At 44.8% G+C, this 19,939-nt stretch overlaps 1 pseudogene; it reads right to left on the bottom strand.

The window, feature by feature from the left end:
- Window positions 1-16,283: 16,283 nt before the first annotated feature.
- On the bottom strand, window positions 16,284-17,055 carry LOC114100297 (small ribosomal subunit protein eS6-like; annotated as a pseudogene).
- Window positions 17,056-19,939: the final 2,884 nt, after the last annotated feature.

Below are 19,939 nucleotides of genomic sequence, written 5' to 3'. Positions count from 1 at the left end.
AAGAATAAAGGCATAGGAAAAATAAGGAAAGGAAAGAAGGAAGGAAACATGTATTTCTCATGTGACAAGGATTGTGCTAAGGGATTTACCTATTGTATTTTATTTATTCCTCATAGCAGGCCTGTCAAGAACACCATCATGTTACAGATGAGAAAGCCGAGATTTAGGAGATACCCACAGTCTCACAGCTGGTAGAGCACCGGCCACCTATCTGCCTGCCTGGCCTCACACAGAGGTGATGCCAACTTGGCTCTGCTCTGAAGGCAGGACCAGCTGCTTGCATGCACAAGAGTGGATCCCAGAGCCCAGTTATTCCACCGAGTCTCCCAAGGCCTTCCAGAACCATAGCTGATTAAAACCAGTGGACCTTAGAGATCATCTGATCCAACCCACTCCAGGAGAAACAGATTCAAAAACAGGTGGGCACTTGCCTGAGGTCTTGTGAAGAGTTCATAGGAGACCCAGGACCCAGGTCTCCCCTCTAGAGTCCTCAGGGAAGTCAGCAATGCCACAAGCAGTGGCATTTAATTGCTTCCAGACTATGGAAGACTGCAACCCACCCTCATCCCTCCATTCCATCCTGGCTGAAGCATTCCCAGGTCGGCTGAGCAGAAAGGTTTGTTTTGGCAGAAAGCTGGGTGCTGTCCAGCTCGATAATCGCCTGTGTTAACACACCATTATGTGTGTCATTAACAGACTTGGCAACTGGGACTTGGTGTTTGTTTTGTTTTTTTCTCTTTACATTTTTTTTATTTTCTAAAAATAGAAAAAATAAAATACTACTCCCTTGTGTGAATCAGAAAGATCAGCATTCCCAGTCACGCAGGTGCTCCCGGATGTAGATTGGGAGAGACTGCCAGAAACACATCATTGCTGCCCAGGAAGCATCTCACGGCTTTGCTCTTGAAGGAAGCCCCGTCTGACAGCATGGGCAGGGTTGGCTGCCCAGGGCCCACAAAGCCACCGTTCTCACCCATGGCCTCCTAGCACCTCTGCTATACCAGTCTAGCTGATGGAAGGGAAAAGGTCAGGGCTGGGGAGTCAAACAGGCGCCAGATTAAAGACCAGCTTTACCATTTTGTGGTTTTTGAGAACTTGATCAGAAGTTCAACCTCTCTGAACCTCAGTTCAATGAGAGTAACAATGAAATATTGTATATAACCCTCCCCTCCATTTATTCCTTGGTGATTCATCTGTTAGAAAACAGAAAGGCAGAAAGGAAGGGCAAAAAAAAATAATATCATACTCCTGCTATTTAGCAGAACTTGAACTCAATGCACTCAAAATGTAATGATAAATCAGACACATGCCTGTCTTCCTAAAGCCTACAGTCTCCTAAGGGAGTTAGGTATAAAGAAACATAATTTTGTTATTACTCCACACCTGCATTTTAAGCAGTTCCCCCCTAACTCCAGCATTAACGCCATGATCCAAGCCGCCATGCATTCTCACCATGACTCTGCCTTTGCCTTCTAATTGATCTCCCAGTTCCTTCCTTTACTCCTCAACAGCCTGTTTCCGCCAAGCAGCCAGCAGGATCGCTTTCAAACACCAGTGTATCCTATCACTCTTCTGTTTGAGCCTCCCAATGGCTTTCCAAGAAACTTAGGGGGAAATCTCATATTCTTACATTGGCCTAGAAGGTTCTGGAACCTGGGACCCCAGCTGTCTCACGCCCCACCTCACTTCTTCTGCTGCAGCCATCCCGGTCTGCTCACAGCTCCTGGAGCACACCTAGAAAGCCTCCATTTCAGATTTCTTGTTCTCTCTCCCAGAATGGTGACCCCCCAGATATCTGTGCATCTTCCTCCCTCCCATCGTTTAAGTCTGTGCTCAAATGTCACCTCATCAGAGAGGCACTCTATCCCCTGCTTGCTTATATCCTTACTTGTTTTATTTCTCTCCATAGATTTGTCACTTTCTAAATCCTATTATATATCTATTTGTTCATTTTCAACCTCTCTCACCAGAATACTAACTCCCAAAGAGCAGAGAGTTTGGAACAGTGCCTTGCTTGTACTATGTGCTCAATAAATATTTATTGGGTGGGTGAGTGAATGCAGAAATTTACACATGCTATATGCCAGTCCCTAAGTGTAGCCCTGAGACTAACTGGACAGAAACCTTCCCTTCCCGACTACCTTGGGAATTACACAAAAAAAACAGCTCAGCAGAACCCTGAGCTTTCCAGCCACAGAAAATCAGAGCCAGGGAATCCTTTTCAAATGAAAAGATTTGTAAACTGAGTCTTGAAGAATGAATGGGAGTAGTCAGGTAAAAATGGGCAAGTTGGAGGGCGAGGGAGAACATTCCAAAGGGAACACTTTTAGAAAAGGCTTTAAGGAAAGAAAATATTTGCTGTGTTTTAAAAACCACAAATACTCCAGTTTTGATGGAACTCTAGAGGCCAGAAACAGAATAATAAGAAATGAACCTGGAAACATAGAAAGCAAGAGACAATGGAAGGCCTTCTATTCCATATGAAAATATTGGATCTTCCCATGTATGCCCTGCAGAGCCATGAAAGCAGAGGGACATGGTGGGTTTCTTATGGTCATTGAATAGAGGATAAATTTGAGGGAGTGAAGCATGAGTTAGCTAATAACACAATAGTGACAATAAAAAATAGAACGGAAAAAAAAATGTTTTTCTCTCTGTATCTATAACCATCTTACAAAGGGACAGATCCTTTTTAATGGAAGAGGGACTTTTTTATTTCGCCAAGAATTTCTATGACTTTAGTTGTACAGATTTGAAGGCAGAGCTATGGAGAGCTTAGAGCCTCCATATGATAAAAGTAAAGAATCTGGGAGTTCCCAAGGATCCTCAGTGGGAAAAAATAAGAATAGAAGAAAGAGGAGAAGGAAAAGGGAAGAAGAAAAAGAATGTGATGCTAGTCATCAATCAGGGTGAATTTCCAGCGAGAAACTCAGTAGCAAAGGAGTTTACTTTGGTCTTGGTTTTGTTTTGTTTGGTTGATATGATTTTTTTTTTTTTTTTTTTGGTGCTGGAGATTAAACCCAGGCTAAGCAAGCTCTTTCCACTGAGCTTCTCCCCCCACCCCTGCAAAGGAACTTCTAAAAAGAAGTACATGATTTATTATTTATGTTGTTTGCTCATTGATGGGGTTCTACTTCAGGATGTGATAGAATCACAGGTATGAACCAACCCTGCCACCATTAAAACAAAAAAAAAAAATGTAAAAATGGACAAAATATAGAAGGCAAGTGTTCTTTGGCGTTGGACAAAAGGCAGCACAAGATTATGATCCTTGAGAGGAGGTAAGCTCACAAGTTGAGCCCACAATTTTCCTATTCTCTAACTGGGAATAATTTCCTCCATTGCAGAGCAAAGAGCTAAAGTCTGAGCAGAGCAGAGCTCTGATTTGCTAAAGAGACAAAAAATGGCTGGAATCTGTAGAGAAGGACACCAAGAAAGGAGTGACTTGCTCATAGAGGTCCCCAGAATCCTGTGCCCTGTGGTGTCTTTGGCAGAGAGCTAGATTATAATTGCTCAATGTGAGCACACAGGCTTACCACAGATCACCTACAACAGGTAGACAACAGAAATACTAGAAATCATCCAGTGTTAGAAGACAGAAGAGGTACAGGCCGGCCATGGTGGAGAAATCTTGTTCACATATTTCCAGTCCTCCTGAGACACCAAAATGATGACAACTTAGAAGTATAGACCATACCCTAGTACAAGACATTCTTTTCTTTTTCTTTTCCTTTTTTTTTTTGAGGCTTTTTTATTTTTTATAAAAAATAAAGTATCAATAAGTTGCTCAGGGTCTTGCTAATTTGGCTGAGACTGGCTTTGAACTTGCAATCTTCCTGCCTCAGGCTCCTGAGCTGCTGGGATTATAGGCATGCACCCCCATTCCTGGCCAAAACATACTCTTGATAAGTACCATCCAATATAACTTTCTATAATGACATTAATGTTATTTGTACCATTCAAAATGATAACCACTAGCCACATGTGGCTATGGGGCATTTGAAAGATGGCTAGTGCAACTAATAAAATGTTGTTTAATTTATTTCACTTTTATAACATAAATTTAAAATGTAAATATTCTATTGTATAGCACAGCTTTAGACCCAACCTAACAAAGACCTCACAAAATTCACAAGGAAAACAGTTTGTGATTGATCCCATTAAGTTAGAGGGGAAAGGAAAAGGCACTGGTATTTCCACAGATCCTGCCTATCAAAGCATAAAAACAAGCCTACAAAACTTTAAGGTGATAAGCCAGTAATTGTATCCCTCACTGCCTCTAGAATAAAAATTAACTTCTTTTAGATAAAGATAACAGAACACAAGTTCTCTATAATATATCAACATTATCTAGTACAGAATCAAAATCACTAGGTATGCAAAGAATAGAAAAATGTGACCCATAGTGAAGAGACCAATCCCCAAATATCCCAGATGTTGAATTTAGCAGACAATTCCTTTAAAGTAAAGGTTATATATTTTTTCAAAGAATTAAAGGAAGTCACTCTTAAGTAGTAAATAAGTAGGACATCTCAGTTGAGATATTGAAACTATGAATAATAGAACTTGAACTAAAAATACAACAACTAACGTTTTAAAAATGGAACGGATTGAGATGGATGTAACAACAAATTGGGGAAGAAGCAGTATAATGAACTTGAGAATAAACCAATAGAAATCAGTCAATCTGAAGGAAGGAAAAAAAAAAAGTTGAAGTAAAATGAATAAAACCTCAGGGATCTTCAGAACAATATCAAATGGTGAGTCTACATGGAACAGGAATTTCCAAAAGAGAAGAGAATGAAAATGGGGAATAAAAATATTCAAAAGAAAAAAAAATGGTTGAAATATTTTCATATTTTGTAAAGACATAAATATATAGGTTAAAAATACTCAGTGAATACCACATAGAATAAACCCAGAAAAAGCCATACCTAGACATGTCAGGGTCAAGCTACAAAAATATGAGAAAATCTTGAAAGCAAAATGCATAATATGCAGATGTACCTCGACTCACTATAGGGTTACATCCCAAAAAAAAACCCATCATAATTAAAAATATTATAAGTCCAAAATGCACTTAATACACCAAACCTATCAAAAAAAATCATAGCTTATAATTTCCACTGAATGTGTATCCATTTTGCACCATTATGAAGTTGAAAAACTATAAGTCAAACCATCATAAATTGAGGACCATCTGTATAGAGAAATAATAATAACAATATTGCTGACTTCTCATCCGAAACAATGGAGTCAAGAAGGCAATGGAATATTTTAAAGTGCTGAGAGGAAGAAAATAAATTGAACACAGGACTCTAAATTGATCAATAATAGTCATCAAAACTAGTATGCAATAAAGACATTTTGATAAGTTCAAGCTAAGAGAATTTAATGTTAGTGACATGATAGAAGAAATGCTATAGAATGTTCTTTAAGTTGAATGTATTGATGACTGAATACTCAAGTCTATCAACAGGGGAGGAATAAACAGCACCAAAAAAGAAAAAAAAAAGTTTTTTTTAAAGAGTTAAACATAATTTTCTTAAAAGATAATTGGCCAGCCACTTTAGGCAAAAATGAGAATATTGCAAAGTAGGGTCTGCAATTTCTGTAGAAATGTAAAGTATAACAATGAAAGCATGAAGCAGGAGATGTGGGTAAAGATAAATCATATGGTTATGCTATTGTAAAGTAGACAATACAAAGCTTCAGGTGTGATATTTACACATAGAGGGTCAGGTGTGGAATGAGTAGCATAAGATGAAATCTAACTGGATTTGTGTTGATAAATAAAAGATGCAACCACCAAAACTTTAACAGAAGTATAAATGAAAAGTCAATGGAGGAAGTAAAATGGAACTCTAAAAATACATATAATTGGAAAGAGTCATCAGAGTAACAAAAGACAAAAGTAAATGAAAACAAACAGCAAGATGGTGGACTAAGTTCAACCATATTAATAATCATGTTAAATGTAAAGAGACTGAAACACTCCAACTAAAAAACAAGAGAGAGAAATGAGACGGACAAATTGGATTAAAAAAAAACCAAACAAACAAATTCGAGGCCTGGGAATGTGGCTCAGTAGTGAAGCATTTGCTTAATGTGTATAAGGCCCTGGGTTCAATCCTTTGCACCAGGAAAATAAAAAAAGCAAAATTCAAGAACACTCTGATTAAAAGGGATGCACTTTAGAATTTAAACCATAATACGTTGAAAGTAAAAGGATGGGAAAAGATATAATATGTATTGTGAACTGAATTGTGTTCTTCCAAAATTCATATTTGAAGTCCTAATCAATGAACTGTATTTGGAAACAGCCTTCAGGAGATGATACAGGTTATACAAAGTCATAAGAGTGTGGCCCTATACCCAGAGGATTAACATCCTTGTAAGAAGTGAAAGAGATATTGGAGGTCTCCCTCAGAGTAGAGGCTGTGTGAGGACCCAGCCTCCAGGATATATGGAAATCCAATGTTTGTTGTTTTAAGCCACCCAATCTGCCGCCGATTGGCTGGGCAAAATAACCGGGGGGGGGGGGGGGGGGGGGGGGGGGGGGGGGGGCGCGGTGACAAGCAACTTGTGAAGATTGAAACAGCAGAAGCCGCTTTATTACGGGACAGCAGAGGTATATATACCGAACTAATTACACACAGCTTAACTTAATTAACATCATCTAGATACAGCAGTCAGTCATTAAGGAATCCTCATCATCTTAATGGCTCGCTGGTGTTGCTTCACAAACCACTCCTCCTGGCAAAGTGCCAGGCACCATCTTGACTTGGTTGTGGCCCTCAACACAAATCTGTGTTTTATTGCCATGGCAGCCATAGCTGACTAAGACACTATACACAGAATAAACACAACAAAAGGGAAGTGATAAACTGACATCCAGGTGTCTGCCATTTGTGTGTTGTGATTCCACTGAGTGACAATCAAGTCTAGCAAAGTCTACTTTGCTTTCATGAAACCTCTGTGCAAGCAGGGGTTTTTTTCATGGACATTGAGTAAGAGCTTCATGGACACTGATTCCAGACACAGCAGAACAGAAAGAGCACATGTTCACTCAGAACCCTAAAGCAGACATGACCATAAAACCTCAGCCCCATCCCTGGAGAAATTTGCAGAAACTTAAGGAGGAGATTAGACATCCACAGACCATGAAATAGTGGTTTAATCTTATATCTTAGGAAGTTGGAACTCCAGATGATATCTGGGTTTGATAATTTTTAAAAGCATCATAATTTTTGATGATGACAATGATGATGACAATGATAACTATGATGATGACGGTGACAATAAGCATGATGATAGAAATTAAAAAGCTTTGGTCTCTTATTTCCAAGTCCAAGCCACTTTTCACTAAAACACAATGCTTTCTGCTTCCTAGAAACAAATTTCATAATGGAAGTTCAGATTAAATAAGGTTCAAGTTCAGGCTACTGAAAGGATTAGCAAAGTCTTCTCAGAGGAGAGAACTTTAAGACTGGGCCTTAAAAGAAGAGTACGCCTGGAAATTTTGGAGCTAGGCTGAGCCAGGTGTCTCTGAGAGGTTGTCACACACTGTCATGAACAATGTGTCCCATGTGTCCTGAAGGAGGGACCTGATCTAACAAATGAGAACCACTGTGAGGGTTTGGAGCCTCTGGCCTGGGGGGAATTGCCAGCTTCATACTGACTTTTTTTTTTTTAAATGCTTTTCTATGTAGAAAGAAAAAAAAATTACTTACTCAGGGATAATAAAACCCAATTCCTAGCGGGTTGGGAGGGTTGAATGACATCGTGGAGTGAGTGACCCTTTTAAAATGTGAGAAGCAATCTCCTCACTTCCCTGCTCAAATTGCTCCAAGGCAAAACTGCACTGAGAGAGGAAAGGAGGGAGGGCCCAGCGGCAGGCAGGGTTCACAGCCAGAGCTTCCTGGCAGAGAGACAAAAGTGCTTCCTAAGAAAGGTAAAGAGAGGAAGATCTTTCTGAAATAAAAACCTGGTTCATTTAGAAATTTACAAAAAAAAAAGTCTCCACCAGCTTCTCCTCTGGGAACCAAAGCCCCATGAACCATGGCCAACCAGGCGCCAACTGGTGCCCAGCCTCCCTTGCATTCCAGCCCTCCTCCCCCTGCTCACCTGCTCCAGCCACACAGCTCATCACAAATCCTGCAGCACCTCAGAGGGCTCCCACATGGGGCCTTTGCACTTTCTGTCCTCCCACCTGCAAAGCCTTCCCTGGATGAGGATGCTTGCTGCCTCACCCCCTTCTCGGCTTGGCTGCACAACACCCTGCAGCTGAGGCCCCAGCTGCCTACTGTAAGATCACACCCCCCAGGACAGGCCCTGATCCCTGCATAGAGGCTTGACCTTTCTCTATGGCACCCACCACTGCCTAACACACCATACCAGGCACTCACTGATTTTGTCTCCTGCATCCCTCACTATAAGTCTTTGCGACTTCCAAGATCACAAGGCTGCTCAATGGTTGCAGCGGACTCACCCCACACCAGTGCTTTCCTCAGTTGCCTGCTTTTCAGACTCATGAATTGCCTGTCAGAAGTGTTTCCTTCTTTTATCCAGGTGACATCAAATATCTGGGCCATATTTCAGGCACAGGCCACAGACCAGGTAGCATTTCTGTTTCCAGGAAGCCCCTGAAACTCCCCTTTTGGATCAGTCCACTAGAGACAAATTAGAAGTGAAGGCACTGCCTGCACTCTTTCATGCACACAGTCAGGTGAGTGTGGGTGGGCAGGCACCCACAGATTCCCAGCCCTTCTGTCACAGGGGAGTTGAGAAAAGTAAGTGAATGCAGCACCTTCCCCAGGAGCCAGTCATGGAGGCCCCAGGTGGGAGCCCAGGAGGTGTGGGTCCCAAGATGAGTTGATGCTTATTGCCCTGCAGAGATCAGAATGCCAAGAGGCCTCCCTGGGCCATCACATGCTAGGTCTTTAACAGGTCACTACCCACTTTGTACAACAGGGTGACCAGGTGATCTAGAATCCCAGCTAGATCTACCCTTCTGTGGCTTTTGTACTGATCAATACAGTACTCGAACAGAAACCCATCTGCTATGTAAATAAAACATGGATACAGCAACAGTTGCTAAGCAGGCTGAGCCAAGCCTCTCAACTCTATAACGTTCCTTCTTGACCCCTGGTCCATGTCAAGCACACAGCATTCTCCCAGGGGCTTATGTGTCCCATTCCCTTCCCTAAGGAAGTCCTGAACACAGTCAGGCACTACAAGGGAAGACTCTGGACACTGCCCTCCCAGAGATGGAAGGGGACAGAGGGAGGGAAGCTGGCCCTGAGCAAGACTTCTCTCCCTGCAGGTGCCCCTGTGCTAGGTCATCAGCTGCTCAGGACCACCCTGACGGGGTTACTGTTATTCCCTCCTGAAAGTAAGGAAATGAGGCTCAGAGCAGGGAAGCAAGCTGCCCAAGGTCACACAGCTCGAAAAGAGGATGCCGAGATTAACTCAGTTTTCTCCAGTCTGTGCTTTTCTCGTATTTGGCCAGGCTCTGACCATACTGGGTGGAAAGCCATAAGCACCCAAAGAGCACTTTCCCTCCAGCTGACAGTTCCTGGAGAGCTTCCTGGGGGAGAAGCAGCATGTTTTGAATTAGGCCTGAGGCCAGTCAGGGTTTGATGGGTACATCCTGTAACACACACAAACACACTTCTGCACGGACCCGAAGTGGCTACAGCGGCTGATCAGGCTGGGAGACTGTGTGTTACACACTCAAAGAGAGCTGTTGATGTAGTGCTGGCCACCCTCCAGCTGTGGAAGCAGGGGGGGTCCCAGCCCACTTATTGTTTCTTTTTCCACCAGCAGAAAACATCTGTCCCGTGAAAGTTATATTTGCTGAGAGATCAGCAGCAGAGCTGTGGCCCAAGCCTCCCCTCCCAACCATACTGTCAGCAGGTCCACAGCTAGTGTCAGTGGGTCAGACCAGGGATCCCAAGGCCTTGTGGCACTCTGAGCTGACCAGAAAGAGGGTTTCCTTGCCCTGAAATGCAACTAGGACTCTCATAAACAGAACTTGAACATAGAAGCAGCCTGTGGATCACACTTAACTGGCACTACTTGCAAAACCCCTGAACAGGATGGCACCTTAATTCTCTGAAGAGAATTCAGAATGAGGTAGAGGCAAAGAAGGGTTGAAAAGGAGTAAACTGTCAAAGATGCTTATATGTTCCAGCAATGCAGGTTGCCCCTGTCTCTCTTCCCCCAACAAATGGCCCTGGCCTGAGGCCCTCTGTACACCCTTCCACCATGCAAGGATCAGGGAGGTTGTGTGTCCTCCTGGGAGCAGCTCCAGTTTTGAAGCAATGAATCCAAGACCAGGCAGGTCAGCAGGCCAGGCTGGGACATGATGCAGAGTGCAAGGCTGCAAGGTCTCAGTCCCTCACAACCTACCCTATCACTTCCCCACAGTGAGTAATCAAGGACATTTATGGATGCCGAAGAAAGATAAGCAGCATTCAGAGCAGGAAAGATTCATAAGAGGCACAGTAAGGTTTGCACTTTGGAAAGTCAATCATGATTCATTACAAAGGATATGCACTTGGAGTCTGTAGCACATAAAATCATTTTTCAGTCTGGAAGCCAGGTGGGTGCCAGCTTACAGAGAGGTCCCCAGAGGCTAAGCTGATCTACAAACACTGAATCACCCTTGTGAGGACTGTGACTGGTATGTTACAAGTGTGACTCATGGAGAATGAAAGGATGGAGCACACAGAACTCTGGGGAACCACCCGTGTGTTACCCCTCTGCTGGACATGGGCTAACCCAGCCCACATGTGGCCCCAGAACAGATTTCTCTCAGACAAGGGAAAAAGACACCTGAACCCTAGAATGAGCATGCCACATGACCTGGAGCTGCTTATGCCCCCTCTAGGACCTGTGTCACTGCTGTGGGGATGGCAGCCTGGGCAGAAGTTGCATTTGTTCCTGTGTTCATTGTGTGAATGTGCAGATGTCAAGCCCAGGCCCTGTGTTAGCTCCAAGGCTGGGCCGCCTCTTGCCACTGGCTTGCACAGCCTGGAATTTCTTCTATTCAGGAGCCCTGAGGTCATTTTCATGACCTTAGTGCATGTTAGACTCAGGCTCTGGAGTTAGACCCCTAGTTCACTCACGTCCAAGTCCAAACTCCAACATTCCTTTGCTGTGTGATTTTGGGGAAGTGACTACCATCACAGTCTCTTACTTCCTTTACCTGTAATGTAACTGAACACCTTGTAGGGTGGTTGCAAGCAAATAGATAATCCTGAGAACATGTAGCGTAGCTCCAGGCCTGGCTAGTGTCAGCTATCAGTGACGTAAGTTAGAGCCATGAGACAGGTGAGTTGCTCTAGAGTCCAGTGAGAGTTTCGCAAGGTGATGAGAGGGGAAGGAGGGATGGCAGAAAGCCTCCTGCGGGACAGGTTGCATGGGATCCAGAGGCCTGAAGGCCAGAGTGTGTAGAGCCCAAGGGAAGGGAAAGGGACAGGGACTGGCTGTGAGTACAGAAGGTGGCTGGGCCCCAGGCTGTGGACAGCATCACAGAACACCTAAGCATCTGGACTGCATCTGAGGCAGGGGATCCATAAAAGGGCCCATCCAGGGCCTTCAAAGGGGCTGAGCTGATCAGATGTAGAGGGGTGATGCTGCAGTGGGAAGGGAACACAATAAAGGAACATCACAGCCACAAAGAGGCCAGACCCCAAGACAGCACTTGAGGCTGAGTGGGGCCAGGTGGGCAGGAAGGGGAGGAGGGTTAAGGGACCAACTCCCAGGCCCTGGGGAGGAGGGAGCACCATTTGCAAGGGTCCCCCAGCTCCCTTCAGCTCCAACATTCCAGGATTACAGGATCCTCCAAGACTTCATGTGGCCGCAGCTGGACAGTATGCACACTTTGGGGATTTCATCTCTTTTCCTTGGAGTTCATGAGACAAAAAGCTTTAGGAAGGGAATGATGTTTCAACCAGAACCAGAGTTAGATCTGGCCAGGGAAAAGGTGGGGTGGAGGCCACACTCCAATCCCCAGAGGATCTGCACACCCACCGGGACAGCTCTGTCCTCTCAGCTTCCATCAATCACACACATGGCCTTCGTCCCAGCTTCGTGCTGCAGTCTCTGCTGTAAACACTCTGTTGGCTGCACGGGGAGGTTCGTCATACTTGGAGAAGCTCTGCCACAGTGCAGTCTAAGGCCTCAGAGACGGTGGGCTCAGGGAGGGAAGGATGATGGAGCAGGGGCTAACTGATTGGGGCAAGGTGACAGGGTGAGTGGGAGGTGCTGTCCCTGCTAGAGAAAGTTTGCCCAGGGAGTTCCACAGAAGGGAGTCGGGTTAGTGAGGGCCTTCTCCTGGGGACATCACCCCACAGTCCTCAAAGAAGCTTTTGCTATCCATTTACAATGACAACACTGAGAGTCAGAACCAGAGAGGACTGACCTACATGTACACAGCTATTAAATCACGTGCATGGATTCAGACCCAAACTCACCGGCCTCCAAAACCTACCCATTTGCTTACTCATTCCTTCAGTTATTCATCCAAAAACAGTCACTGAGAGCCTGCTAAGTGCTAGGTGGTGCGCCAGATACCAGAGACGCAGGGCAGCCATGTCTCCCACCATCACAGGAGACACCCACCCCTGTATCAAGTTAATCAATGGTAGTTCCAGATAGTAAAACAGGGTGAGCCGATCAGAGCCAGGGGGTTAAACTGCAGCTTAAGTCCAAATCCTGCCCACAGGATTGCAACTGCATTCTAAGAATGATTTTCACATGTTTAAAGAGTTATAAAGACAACAAAAAATATGCCACAGAGACAATACATGTCCCACAAGATCTAAAATATTTACTGTCCAGAGCCTGGTGGCTCCTTGCAGATGGTCAGGGAAGACCTCTATGTGGATGTGACTTTGAACTGAGGCCTGATAAAGGAAAGGAACCACCAGGAGAAGAGACCCAGAGAATGAGAATTCCAGCCCAGAGAACAACAAATGGATGCAAAGGACTGGAGTAGAAAGAAGCTTAGCATGTTCAAGAAAAAAAAAGAAGAAGAAGAAGGCCAACATTGCCTGAGTACAGGAAACAAGAGGGAAAGTGGAACCAGAGGAGCACTAGGGCACAGCAGGCAGCAGATAATACAAGGCCTTCTAGGGCAAGGTGAGGGCTGTCCTTTCCACTAGATGGTGCCTGGCAGCGCTAAGTGAGACTTCCACAGATGTCCATACAGAAGGGTCCAGTCTAGTGGTTCAAGGATCGCATAAAGAATCCAGAGACAAGAGACACTTGAGCCAGACACCCGGCAGCACCAACTCCCAGATGATGTGGTCATTTCCCTTAGAAGAGTCCCAAGTGGTCAGAGGGTGCCAAGAAGGCACTCCAGGAGGGACAGGGCTGCCGAGTTTGGCAGGCTGACACAACCGTGGTCAGACAAACTGGAGTTCCAAGTAGGGCTTGAGTCTCCAACAGGAAATGGAGGAAGAAATATGAAGAACCAAGAATGTCCGAGGACATGAAGAGGTTGATGGTCACCACAGTGACTTCTTGAGCTTTAGGCTACCCAGGCCTCACCAATACACATCAAAAATTGGGACCATGGTCACATTAAGTCCCCTTCTCGCCCTGTGCTCTCTATCCTGATTAGGCAAGGTTCAGGAAAGGAGAGGGGCCACCCCAGGATGAAGGGAGCAGCAGAGGTCCCACCGAGGAGCTAGTGGGGGACGTGAAGGGGTTAGGGTACCAAGTGAGTCTCTCTGGGCAGCCACTGATATGCAGGGGGGCGGGGGACATCTGGACAGCACACGGAGACCTCAGCCACAGGCACAAGTAGACTTCCCGACAGTCAGAACCCAACTTCTGGCCTTGAGGAGGAAGAGGCAGAAATCATCTGTGACTAGCTGTAACATTTTGTACTTTGGCGACCACTTCATTTAAAATGGCTGTTCTCCTGAGCATGTCCCCAGGCAACATGTGTGCTGTAATTTGATTTTTTAAAAACAACTTTTATTGTTTTTTTTTTTCTTATTTATAAGAGTAGCGCTTTTTTTTTTCCAGGAAAATCAGAAAATTCAGAGGAACCAAAAAGAAGAAAATACAAACCACTCATCCTCTCACCCAAACAGTCATTATTAACACCTTGATGTCTGTTTGACCAGCCTGTGCCTCTGTCACTGCTGAGCTATGGCCTATCTTCATCTCTGTCCTGGTTTTCCTCTCAGCCACTGCCCCCATGTTTATCCCACCCAGCTGGCCTCCCAGCTCAGGAGATCACCTACCACCTCCATGCCTTGGACTCCCACACCTGCCTTTGTCCTCCTGTCAATCACTGCCACCTCCGTGGCCTACGTGGACATCCTCGTGGATTAGAAGAAATGCAGGCCCCACTCTCTGCTCTTCTAAGAGATGCCCCAGGGTTTAACTGCTCAGCCCTCTCATCTTTGGGCTGATGGGATCCTCCAGGGGCTGGATCGAGTGTAAGAGACCCACTCTGTATCTGGAAACATTACTTTGAGAATGACCCTACGTGCCCTTCCCCTTGGTGGGCATAGTGCAGGGAGTTAATAACCTCCCACGTAACCTCCCACTCCTTGCCCTGTACCTGGCTGATTTCTCCAGACACACCATGGTGCCCCACATTACCTGAAGGAGAAAAGAGAAGTCACCTGCCTTCAGCTACCACCAGACTCCCTCGATACTATGTTGCCTCTTAAAAGGGATATACAGGACACAAACTCTGGTAGCCTTCTTTTTCACCTGTCAATATATTTTGAGCGTGCTTGACCAGTTTGTTTTTGCTTCAAGTTGAACGCTTGCACAAAATTCCACTATATGTTTAGCTTAATTGATGTAAACAACCCCCTATTCTAGACATCTAAGTTGTGGCAAACATTTTCAATCACAAATAAAATCAAGCAATTTCACTTTTAAGTGGGAAGACATCCCTCTGCAGAAATTCCTTTATCAATCATAGAACTTCAGAGGAAATGTTCCACATCAACTATTGTTATGGTTTGGTTGTGAGGTGTCCCCCAAAAGCTCACGAGTGAGACTGTGCAAAAAGGTTCAGAGGAGAAATGATTAGGTTATAAGAGTCTTAATCCAATTAGTGAATTAATCCCCTGCTAGGGATTAACTGAGTGGTAACTGAAGTGGTAGGGTGTGGCTGGAGGAGGTGGGAATTGGGATACATATTTGCAACTGGCAAGTGGAGTCTCTCTGCTTCCTGGTCACCATGATGTGAGCTGCTTCCCTCTACCACCCTCTCCTACCATGATGTTCAGCCTCACCTCGAGCCCTGAGGAATGGAGCCCTCAAATAAACTCTTCCTCCTCTATAATTATGCTGGTTAGGTCCTTTAGTCAGAGCAGCAAAAAAGCTGACTGAAACACCTATTGAATTCAGTTGGAATTAAACACCTATTAAATGTGACACGTGTCACTGTGTGATTCACACTGTACAGAGTCTTGAAGGTGGATGCAAAGATTCAGATAAACGCAGTTCGTGTCCTGAAAGAACTCAGTCAAGTGAGAGGCAGGCAGGACAGGAATGACCCCGATGTGAGGCAGAGCACACGCTGGTTCTGAGGTGGTGAGGGAGAACGTGCTAGGAGTGTTACAGGCCCAGGATCTGCCAGAGAGTCCTGCCCTGGTCCACCACTTTTTTTGTTTTTGTAACTTCTTTTTGGTAAGTCCATCCTCTCTCACTGACTATTGCGATCACAGCACAACACGTCAGACGTGTCACTCAGAATACCAGGCATGAATTTGGGCTGTGGCTGTAGCTCAGAGGCAGAGCGCTCACCTGGCAAGCGTGGGGCACTGGGTTCTATCTTCAGCACCACATAAAATAAAGTTATTGTGTTCATCTATAATTAAAAAATAAATATAAATAAAAAGAATACCAGGCATGAATTTATTGAAGGAATGGAAAAGAGGAAAGGGGATCCTTTCAGGGAAGAGATGATCCACCCAAAAGCAAAAGAACAGTGTGTCCCTCCTTGCCCTCTAGTTTTCTTGGGGTCCCAGGGAAATTTCCAGAGAGTCCTGCACTGGTCCGCCACTTTTTTTGTTTTTGTAACTTTTTTTTGGTAGGTCCATTTCTTGACTTTTTTTTTTTTTCTGGAGGTCTGATCTTACTTATTTGTTACTTTTAAAAATTCTTATTTTGTGGAGCTGGGGCTGTGCTCAGTGGTAACGTGCCTTCCTCGAAGGTGTGAGGCACTGGGTTCGATCCTCAGCACCAAATAAATAAATAAATAAATAAATTGTGTCCATCTACAATTAAAAAAAAAATTCTTATTTTTGACTGGACTCAGAATTAGAAGTTCTCAGAGAAGACAGTCTGTGACTCTTGGCAATCTGTTCCTGGAGTTTTTCTTTGGCTTTTTTCATTCTCTTGGCCAAAAGTTTGGCATATTCTGCAGCCTCTTCCTTATTCTTCTTAGTACTGCTTCTTCTGAGCAATATGCTGGCGCTTGTCTTGCAGGACACATAGAGTAAAGAGACACTGAATCTCCAGTGCTTTGGTCCTGGGTTTTTTAATCTTCCTTGTTTAGGGATTTTCTGACCACATATTGATGGACATCATCTTCCTTACAGAGATTGAAAAGTTTGTGGATTTACTAGCTCTTTTGGGTCCCAGTCTACGAGGTACAGTAATATGTGTGAGTCCAGGGCTATCCCTCTCTCCTTTTTTTACAATAACCAAGTTGAGAACACTTAGATGGACATCCACAATGCAACCTCCATCAGAATGGCACTTTCTCTCTCCAGTTTGCCTTGGTCTATCACAGGAATGCCCCTTACTCAGTAGCAGGCAAACACAGCCATGGGTCAAGACACTCTGCTTCATGGGGAAACCTTGTCTGTCATTCCCACCGCTGATTCAAACCACAGAACCCTTCCATTCTTCACCCATGGCATCAGTAGCAACCTCTGTGGCCGTACACTTTTCATAAAAAGTGTGAAGTTTGCATTCACTGTCCACTTAAATGAGTTTCTGGCAGCCAGTAGCTGGGAAGGGGATATTCAGCGTCAAGAGGCTTTCTTGACTGGCAGAAGATGACATCAAATTTTCAAGTCTCCACCATGCATGGTAAAGGTCTAGGACAACTCTAGGTCACCCTACTGCCTGGTTCTAATTGGAACCTGTTCTTAACAGATTTTGTGGTTGGTGGAATTTTCCTTATCTCCTTGCCTTCTTGAACCCGGTCTGTGTAAGGGTCACAAAAGTACTACTCCCCCCCTCAGGGTAACTTGTGTTCTTCTTATCAGCATTTCAGGCCTGCATTTCTCCTTCAGATAAAAGGTTATTTGTTGAGGAATGTAAAATATCCTACTGACTTAAGCCAGGCAGGGCTGCAGGTGAATTGCTTTATAAAAGATAACATGTGGAGGTCCGCACAGTAGGCCCAGTTTATAGAATTATTCTCTTACTCTCATGGCCCCACTGGCTCACCTCTGTCTGTTACCTATCGGGAGCACCATGCTGGGTTTCTGGGCTGGGGCAGGGGCAGCATGTCTTATGGACTGGGATTGTACTGAGAGGTAGGAGGAAGACCAACAAGTGAGCTCCAACAATGAAGTCCTAGGAGCTGGAGGTATAGGACCCAGGAGGAGCAGGCAGGAGCGTCACAGTGCAGGGCAAAGGGCAAATGAGAGAAAACAGTCAACACAAGTCCCAAAAAGCACATGATCAGGTCAGGAAGCAATTCTGGGCCACTGATGACATCATGGTCAGCAGGGACGGAATAAAGAATTCAAGAAGAAAATTCAGCTTTGAGGACACAGTCCTTAACGATTTGTTCTTGAAAATGTTTGTTTCTATATTTATTAACTTATGCTAAATATGATCATCATATGAATCTGGAAAATTTGCTAAATACATTTTTATGATCCTAACTCTGAAGATGTCAATGTTGACCTGCAACTAGTACTAAAAAATTTTATTTTTAGTATTTTTAGTATTAAAGTTTATTTTCTGTTCTGTCAGTCTACCCAATATTTTGGTGATTACTTTTCCACACATAGTAGGAAATTCATGAATATTCAGTGTTATGGGCTGTTCAGGCATGTTTCTGGCACTCCAGGTACACTGACCTTCCTTTTTAGCCTCCTACCTCAGGGCCTTTGCGTCTTCTATTCTCAATGCCTGGAATAGTTTCTCCTCTTCCACTACATCTAAATAACCACAGCCTCATCTTTCAGATTTCAGCTCACTTTCTCTGACCCTCCAAATTCTTTTTACATTCTCGGTGTAGTTAGTCCTTCTTATTAGCACTTACCATAATTAATAAACAATGTACTGATATACTCAAGCACGTGTGTTTGAACTCAAGCAGTCAAAGCTTATATCCCTGACTCAGTGGAAACCCCATGAGGACAGGAAATATTTTTGCTCCAAAGTGTCTTTTGCACATAGAGAAAATCAACAGATAAAGTGAATGGATGCCACCATCTTCAATTATGGTTCCAGATAGGTCTTACTAATTCCAAGGCCAAAAAAAGTATTTTCCCAGAACAATTGTCAAGTAAGATTTTATAACAGTCATCCCTTTTATTTATTTGATGTTTCATAGCCTGCTGACTTCTACAAAGGATTTAAAGTGAATTTTCATGAAAGATACAGATTTGGGAAGACTTTAAAACTTAAGCGGGCCCATATTTGATGTACAAATTGACTTAAATCCACAATCTCATAATTATCTCAAAACACTTGTGAGGGATTTTTGTGGGGTGGGATTATCATCCCCAATTGGATAAGGAAACTGAGGCCCTGAATAGTGAATGAACTTGCCCAACCACAAAACAAAGATGTGGAACAAAAATGGGCTCCTGGAAAATCAAGGCCCTGGGTGACTGCTCTCTATTGCCCCCTGTTGGTGTGGGGAGGAAAGAGCAAGCCTCTGGGGGTTTGCTAAGAAGCCAGCCCAATGTGCCCACAGGGAGCTGCGGGGCCAGGCACCCTGCAGGAAGCCCCTGGCCAGCCTCCCTTGCCTTGCATCTCCTCACCCTTCCACCCACCGGAATCTCAGGATGCCCACTGGCTCTGGGGTACAGATTAATATTCAGAATCCAACAACTGGAGCAGTGGGCTTTCATCATCGGCCACAGCGATGGCCTTACAGGACCTGCTGCGTGGCCGCTTCAGCCTGGTGCCCTGTCACCAGCCCTCTGGTTCTAGGTGCAGCCCTGGGAGGTGATGACCAGAGACAGGCAGAGCTCACCCACGCCTTGGCATCTGCCTGCTGTGTGTCTGCACAAAGGGCTTCACTCCTCGGGCCTGTTTCCTTTTCTTCATCAGAATTGGGACATTTGTGTCTTCACCAGGACATTGTGAAATTCCAATGAGACTCCGAAAGTGTCCACGTCCCTCACTTCCCTTTCTGTTTTTGCTGGCAGTTTTAGCAATGACTAAAGTCTTGACTGCTCTCCTGCCCTGTTCCTTGGCAAGGGCCTCAGGGTGATTTTCTAGCAGTGAAGTCACTGGGTGCGGAGCCAGGGGGAGGTGGAACTGCCTCTTTCTCCCTCTGAACTCTGCCCTACACAGGTGTCTGGAGAGGCTGCTCAGGCCCCTCTGCCCAGTCCCAAGTCAGGCCATGACACCCGGCACATGTTACGAGGGAACCAAACAGTCATAACCTATCATGGCTCTGAATCCAGGGCATTTATCCAGCCTTTGTGGAACTCCAAACTCCAGTAACCCCACGGCCTGTGGACAGGAGAAAACACACTGCAAGGGTTTACTCATCAAAACTACATCCTACAGGGGAAAGGGGAGGCCAGACCCAGATGTCACTCAGTAAATCACCCTGCGGGAAACAGTTGCAAAGGGTGAAAAACTCATCAAATAACGCTTTCGCATGGATAAAGGGGAGGACAAGGCCTAAAACAGAGAATTGTCTGCCTGGACAGGGCTACAGCACAGCGCTCCTCCCTGTGCTGTTTGCAAA

This window comes from Marmota flaviventris, chromosome 10 (genome assembly GCF_047511675.1).
Source record: "Marmota flaviventris isolate mMarFla1 chromosome 10, mMarFla1.hap1, whole genome shotgun sequence".
Lineage (NCBI taxonomy): Eukaryota > Metazoa > Chordata > Mammalia > Rodentia > Sciuridae > Marmota > Marmota flaviventris.
Note: the sequence above shows the minus strand (reverse complement) of the source record. Positions and strands in the feature narration are given on the sequence as shown.